Here is an 8,532-nt window from a genome sequence, read left to right on the forward strand (position 1 = left end):
AGAAAGGGAGATGAATAAATGAAGAGGGAAACAGAGACTAGAGTAAGAAGTTGGCAAGATGGTTCAAACTACAGCAAGCATGCAAGTGTCTCTGAAGACCCTTAAGAGGGAGGATGGCCTAATTACACCTTGATTTCAGACCCCTGTCATCACGTTGCAAGAAAAGAGGGCCACTTGTTCATCCCGGCTGCCCAGCTAGCTTACACCCGAAATAACCACACAAAAATTATATTGATTAAATCACTGCCTGGCCCATTATCTCTAGCCTCTTATTGGCTAACTCTCACATCTTGATTTAACCTATTTCTATTAATCTGTGTATTGCCATGTGGCAGTAGCTTACCGGGAAAAATTCTAATCAGTGTTCATCTCATGTGGAGGATCATGGCTTCTTTGACTATGCTCTTCTTCCTCCCAGCATTCAGTTCTGTTTTCTCTGCCTACCTAAGTTCTGCCCTTTCAACTAGGCCAAGGCATTTTCTTTATTCATTAAACAATGAAAGCAACACACAAACAGTAGGTACTCCTACACCATCATCAGAAGAGTGCCTTACTGAATTTCTGTTGTTTCAAGTCACACCATTCATTCTATGTTACAAAAGCCCTAGCAAATGTGTGGACTATTTGTTAACAGACAAATTGTATCAGTTTGTGTATAACAGGGAATGTTCCTTGTGCAATCCCTAGTTTCTTCTCATCAAGAAAGAGCCAAATGACTCAGTGATATATGCATTCTCCTTCAGTATTGAATGAATTGTGATATTCTTTTTTCTTTTTCTTTTCTTTCTTCCTTTATTAGTTAAATTTTTGTTTCTTCAAGACAAGGATTCTATTTAGCTTTAGAGCCAGTCCTGTCCTGTAACTCTCCCTGTAGACGAGGCTAGCCTCACACTCACAGAGCTCCACTTGCCCCTTTTTCCTGAGTGCTGGGATTAGAGGACTGTGTCACCACTGCCCAGCGAATTGTAATTTTCTATGTCTTTCCCTGGTTATTAAAATAGGTCTTTCTTCTATGGTATAAATGAAAGAAATCTATGCTTTTAGTTTCAAATAACAATTTATCAGAATGTTAATCCTGGTTGAGGAGAAATTTCAATGGGAAAAGCATTTGCCACAGAAGTGTGAGGACCTAAGACTAAATCTCCAGAATCCACATAAAGCCAGCCTCAGTGGGCTCCTTTGAAAACCCAGTCCACCTACTATGTGATGCCAGGTGGAAACTGACACCCTCCCCTGGCTTATGCATCAATGAATAGCAAGCAACCAAATCACAAACAACGCAACAAAGGGCTGATGTCCAAGGTTGTTTTCTAGCTTCTACATGCCTTCTGTGGAATATACCCAGCCATATTCACACATGAACATTCACAGACAGACAGAGAAAGCAAATAAATAAATAAATAAATAAAACAGATTAATATAAGAAAAAATTGTGAATCAACACACTAAAACTTAACTTGGAGAGTTTACAAAGAAAAGCAAAGGTAAACCAGAATTCCAGTGATATATGCATATGACCTGGAGAGCCAGTTACTTCATGACTATAAAGGTTCCAGTGCCAACCAAGAGCAACACAAGTCAGTCAGCACTTGTGAAACTGGGTTTTTGGAATAATCATCCATTTTGCCTGATATAAAATGGTGTTGGATCTTGGGTTGTGTTTCCCTATTGCTTCAGACAAAACTCAAAACCAGTAGACAATAACAGATGGCTTTATTGTAGCTGGGATTTAGACAAAAACAAATCCAACCAGCAAGAAAAATACATCTTTGCCCTGTAAGGCTTCCTCCTGCCTCCTACCAACAAGAAATTTAGCAAAATGCAGCTCTACCTCAAGACTATCTGTCTAAAAGGAAGGAAACCCCTGCCCTTGAATTGGTGGCTTGCTGTTACTACCTGCAGAGTTCTAGTAAACTGGAAACAAAGAACTACTTTGCAAGAAGGAAGAAACTGTGTGAAATACTGATCACCAAAGGAGATTTCCTGCCTTCTGAAACTATGCTGAAGTTGGCATGTTGTTGATCAAGCAGAGATAAAGATTGTGATATTCTAGAAGAGTCATAGCATGTGTTAGACTTCAGCTATTGAACTTAGGAATACCTTACTGTGCCATCCAGCTCTATTCTTTCTCCTAAATGCGTAAAAGAGCAAAATGGAATAGCTGCATTGACCTGGTCCTTGTTGGCAAAATTGTACACCAATATTATCTCAAGTCTTTAGGCACACAAAAGAAAAAAATACCCATAAATATTTGCATTACAAGTCATTGCAAGACAAGCAAACAAAAATTCTATTCTCATAGCCTACTTTAATAATTATTTACTTACTTATACATTTATTTTTACTCCATAATATCTAACCAAACAGTCAGCTATAACAGAAGGCTAACAAAGCTTTATAGTAAAACCCAAAATTTCAGAGTCCTGGTTCTAATGTTTGCTATTTTCGTTATGTAAAACATTTCATTTGTACTAATGTAATTCTCATAAGTTTTATGTCTACATATTTAGTTTTTAAATTCACAAATAATCAAACATCTATTTCAAACTGACTAAAGCAGAAAAAGGAATTCATTAGTTCTCAGTACTGAAAAGTTCACAGCAGGGCTTCATTCAACAGTTCAAATCATAGGGAGAAAACATTATTGTAATACTCTCTTATGTCTCTAAACTGTTAGCTTCTTTCTCTGAAATCATTTTCTATCTTTGTCCAGTATGCTTGCCATGAAGGAATAAAATGGAAAGAAATGAAAATAGATGGTAGTTAGGTAGCTATCATTATTCCTACAGTAATATACAGTAGGAAAAGTCATATTGAAACATAAAACAAGTGTAATTTCAAAGCTGTTCCCTTCCTGAGAGCTCTTTAATCTCATTCAAACTAGAAAAGCATCTCTTCCCTTCAGGTCGTTTAGAGAAGGACACAGTTTTCCCACAGCTCTCAGCAAATGTCTGAGTTCCTGCCAGTCCAGGAGTCAAACACTGGGGATGGAAGATCTGGCTTTTGAGCTATTTTTTTTTTTTTTGCATTGGTGATAGATTCTGCCTCTTTCAAACACAGACTGAATATAAGAAACAAAAATTTTGTTTTCTTTATTAGCAACTTTTACCTATTACTCTTTTGTAGACAGAAGGTTCTATCCAGCCCAGTCCCACAGCCATTCAAGCTCAAAGAAACACACAGAGGCTTATATTAATTATAAATACCTAGGCCTATTAGTTCAGGCTTATTATTAACTACCTTTTACATCTTAAATCAACCCATAGTTCTTGTCTGTGTTTAGCCATGTGACTTGGTACCTTTTCTCAGTAAGGCATTCTCATCTTCCTTCCTCTGTGTCTGGCTGGTGACTGCACCTCCCCTTTTCCTCTTCCCATCCTACCTATGCTTCCTGCCTGGCTGCTGGTCAAGCAGCATTTCACTAAATCAATACAAGTGACAAATCTTTACAGTGTATAAGACCATGATCCCACATCATTTCCGTTTTCTTAAAAAACAAAAACCCTGAACATAATCTCGTTTCTGTAGCTTTTTTTCCTGATTTTTATCTATAACAACTTGTAACCAACATGCTAAAGAAAGACAAACATCCACAATCCATATTTTGGTAATGTGTGTGTAGTTTTCTAGGCTACTTCCTGCTGATTGTGGGTACTGATAATCATTTGGACCCCAAGAAAGTTTAAGACCATAGTCGAGTCATGACTGAATTATTCTGGGAGGCTGGATCATCTCAGTCAACAGTCTTGAAACTACTCTGGATGCTGAATTTAGAAGAAACTGCAATAGAAGGGCCCTGAAATGCTGAATCTTCTGCACCATCCATTCCGACTGGAAATTTTTTTTTAGGGGTTCTGTCTCAATCAAAATTTATCTTTCTTAACCAAGAATGAACCCACAGCCTCTCATTTCCTGTGGAAACAAAATCAAAAGCTCTTCTCCAAAGTAATATAGCTTTTTATGTAAATTTTGAAGTCAAGGCATTTTCAAAATGTATAGGATGGATTAATCCAGCATTATTTATAATGAAATATTTTCCAGAAGTTGTTGCTCCTTCCTTGGCAGTCAAATAATTTAAAGACAATAGAATAATATTGTCTATTATTCAGTATTCAGAATCTATACAAATTTTCCATCTTTACATGCCTTTTTATTTATTTTTTTAATTATTTTTTTTATTAAATTATAAAAGTTTCCATTTCAGCCCCTCCTCCCCACACCCTCCCACTCCCCCCCACTCCCTCTCCTCCTCCCTCTCCATCCCCTAGAGCAGTCAGGGTTTCCTGCCCTGTGGGAAGTTCAAGTTCCTCCCCCCTCCCTCCAGGTCCAGGGAAGATGAGAGTCCACTACAGAATCAAGCATAATCAATAGGATACAAGAGATGGAAGAACGAATCTCAAAGTCTGAAGATACCATAGAGAAAATTAATTATTGTTTTTTGTAAGGACAGGGCTTTTCTGTATACCTTTGGCTGTCCTAGAACTCATGCTGTAGACCAGGCTGACATTGAACTCACAGAGATCTTTCTGCCTATGCCTCCCAAGTTCTGGATTAAAGATGTGTTTTACAATGCCTGAGTACTCTATTTCTCTTTCTAAGGACCTTTTCAATCCTTTATCTTTTCTCTCCCAAGACTACATATATTTTTAAACACACTGTAAACCAGTTAGAGGTTTTCTTTGGTCTAAATATCTCTTTACTGTATATCTCTATCTTTTTCTAAGAAATATGGCTAGGATTAAATTATGGCATTGGCAGCTAGCTCCACCCCATTACTTAGCTTTTTGAGAATCTATCTTCATGGCAGAGGTACTAAAATGAGCCAGATTTATTGCCATTACTCTGTTTCTACGTTCATGTCACCACTATGAAGCCTGATGCCAGTTTCTTATAAACACCATTTGAGTGGTGGCAGAACTTCTTAAAGGAGTTAAAAGAGTTGTAAGGTTATTGATGTTATCATTTAGTCAGGAAATCTCTTTTAAAAATGACACACCTTTGCTCATCACCAGCAAAAAGACCCTACTGAAAAAATGACAGTTACCCAGTTACCAAGATGCTGTGCTTGCATTTGTTCTTGTTTGTCTATAATCCTTTTCAAAAAAAAAAACTTTCTCAGCTTTTATGTGAAAATTCTTGCACCATATTGGCACCATTTGAAAATAGAAATTTTGTCCTGACTGATCGCAGAGCTATTCAGTCTCAAAGAAACACATAGAAGCTTAGATTAATTATATAGAGTTTGGTCTATTAGCTCAGGCTTGTTACTAACTAGTTCTAACAACTTAAATTTGCTTATAATTTTTGTCTATGCTTAGCTGCATGGTTTGGTATCTTTTATCAGTAAGGCATTCTCACCTTCCTTCCTCTGCTTCTGACTGGTGCCTTCATCTCTCCCTTTCCTCTTCCCAGAATTCTCCTAGTCTGATCACCCTGACTATACTTCCTGCCAGGCTACTGGACAAGTAGCATTTTATTAAACCAAATTGAGCGACAAATTTTTACAGTGTATAAAAGCATTATCCCATATCAGTATTGTATTCTGTTCCCTTCACCCACTCCCATTTCTTCCCCCCTTACTGGGGAGGCTGCAAATCTCTTTCCCTTATTTCCAAGATTTTGTTTTCTTTTCAGTGTCCTACAGAGTTTGATAAAGGCAAGCTGTGTTTCCTTGAGTAGGAATAAGCTATCAGAAAGTGATCAGCTCATCGGAAATTATAAATTGACATAGTGCATGTCTCCCTATTCCAGAATCTGTTAGTTTACAAAGAGATCAGCAGTCAATCTTAGGATCCAGAAGTCTGGGTCTAGATGGACTCTCACTGGGACTGTCTACCCTACCATAGCTGATTTGTTTCTATCCTCTTGATTTTCTCACTTATCCAGTTCAAAGGGCTTAGTTTTCTTCTTGCCTTGGGATTCTGAAGCAATAAAATTTCTAAGCATTACTTCTGCCATCCATATTTTTTTGGTACCAGAGATATTTGCATTAATGTGTAAAAACAAAAGAAACCTAGTAGCTAAGCATAAACAATAAATTACCAAATATGCTAAATATATCTTATAAATACTTAGGGTAAGTCACAAAATCTCAGGAAATCATCACTGAAATGCATTCCAAATCAGGGTTTCAGTTGCAATCTTAGAATAAGGAGCAGGTAAGAGTGTATTAATCATATTTGATGATCCTCAAAAGAACCAAAAATCAGTTTGTTGCTAGTGCTGTCTAGTCAATACTAATGCACATGCACTAAGGTTGGGAGCAATCAGTTGATTATTATGGAGGTGACAAGGATATATGTGGATTAATGAAGAATAACATTCAAAAGATGTGACTAAAGCCTGCTCATAAATAATTTATACTTTTATGTACAATGTCCTATCAGTATGCATTACAAAATATTTAACTTTTAAATGTTGTCAAACAAATAAAACATAAATGATTATATAACTTTTAGCACATGAGCATATTTATACCAATGTAATTGATATACTTCATCTTACCTCAGAGGTTTTCCACTCAGCCAAGTGTGGCTACAGCATCCAAAACATGAATGAATTGATAATATCCGTCTTAGGATTAGGAAAAATATAAGCTATCCAGACATAAACTGTAGAGATAACTAATGGGATGACCATCATAGAGTGGGGGAACCCTATAATTTCCTATTTCCTGAAATATTTAGAATTATTCCCTTTAATATAGTGAAACATTAATATGGAGTTAAGCATGTTTAGTCTGTGCTCTCTTGTATGCAGTAGGAAGAGAATACATATTTATTAAAATAAAGGTGAAATCTTAATGAGCCACTTCACCAGTAAGGGCTGTTTCAACTTTTATGATGGTTTTTATCATATTATCTTTCAGTTTTGTTGAAAGCTCAGTCCATTGTATCGTCTGGTTAGTTTCTGAAATCATTTCAAACAGAAAAATACACTAATTGGGAAGAATTATGGAAATTATGGAAGAAAAAGAAAAAAAAACAAGGAAGAAAAGATCTTCCATGAAAAATTACAAGGAGGTCTTGTCAGAGAGACTGTGGGTTGTTTGCTAAGTTGCTCCCTATAGCTCACATATGATACTTGAGGCAGACATGTGAATTGTGCCCTCTGCAACATGCTGGAGGAGAAGCTTCCCCTGACACTGCAGCTGTAACACAAGCTGCAAGAGAAAGTGACACAGTTCTCATAACTTGGTTGAAAGGTCTTCCTTAGCAGAAACTTTGGGGGATCCTGGGAAGCAGGCCTAACCACCCTCCTTTTATTCCATCTTCTGCCTGGGAACTCGGCTTCTTCCTCATTTCCTTCAGACTTCATCAAGGGGGACACAACATTGCTTCTGTTAAAAAAGGGAGTACAGCTTTGTTATAATCTAGAACAAGCACCTATTCCCACAAGCAGGTGCCGCTCCCCCACAAGACAAAGATGTAAAACACACACACACACACACACACACACACACACACACACACACACACACACACATTCACACCCACACAACAGGAGAAACTGAAATTTTATTTCATTTGTAACGACACAATTTCATATGGCCTACTACAAGAAAATTTTTAAGGAACAGCCTGTGCATGTACTCTGTGGGACCCTCTAGGGATATCTCCAAAGTAAAGATGTGAGGTCACAGACATTAGTATTGCACACTGAACTAAATAATATTAAGTATTTTCTAAAATAGTTTTAATATTTTATACATTATTCTACCAACTCCTTTTTCATACATTTCCCTGCACAGCCCAACTAACAGGTAACAGTGGTACACTGTTGGCTCACAGATGAAATTGTATCTCTTCAAAATTTTTGGTTAAGAATCACTCAGATTGCAATAAAAAGAAGGAAATATTTTTAATGTTTCTTTTGTCTTTATTTCCTTTTTAAGAAAGGTCTACAGAAGTTGTTTGTTTTATAATTGAGTTTAAAATAATAAAGGAATATATATATATGTATGTGTATATATATATAATTTGTGATCCCCATATTCCACTTTTGATATATTTAAGCAAGTGGATAGATTGATACACATAGCCACAGAATGAAAATAATGATAATATAGATATAATTTCTTCAACTGACATGCGAAATTTATTTTGAAGTGGATTCACATAGTGAATGCTAATTTTCCATAACTCATTCACATTATAATGTAGCTTGGTTTTTCAAACCAAATGGATGAGGCATTGATCATTCAATTCTAACAGTTTTCTTTTTCTTTTTAAAACATGTTTTCCGAGATGGAGTATCTCTGTGTAGCACTGGCTGCCCTGGAACTCTTTCTGTAGATCACACTGGCCTGGAACTCACAGATCAACCTGCCTCTGCCTCCCTAGTGCTGGAATTAAAGGTGTGTGTCGCTGAAGCCTCTAACCATTTTATGTATCTACTTTTTCTACTTACTTATTCTACATAATACTCACAGATCAACAACTACATTTCCAAATTATTATGGATGAAAAAGTTTAATAGAAATCAAAAAAATCTACAGAATGTTTAGCTGAAAGAAATTTATATTTACAGTTC

This window comes from Myodes glareolus, chromosome 11 (assembly GCF_982192425.1).
Source record: "Myodes glareolus chromosome 11, mMyoGla1.1, whole genome shotgun sequence".
In the NCBI taxonomy this organism is placed as follows: Eukaryota; Metazoa; Chordata; class Mammalia; order Rodentia; family Cricetidae; genus Myodes; species Myodes glareolus.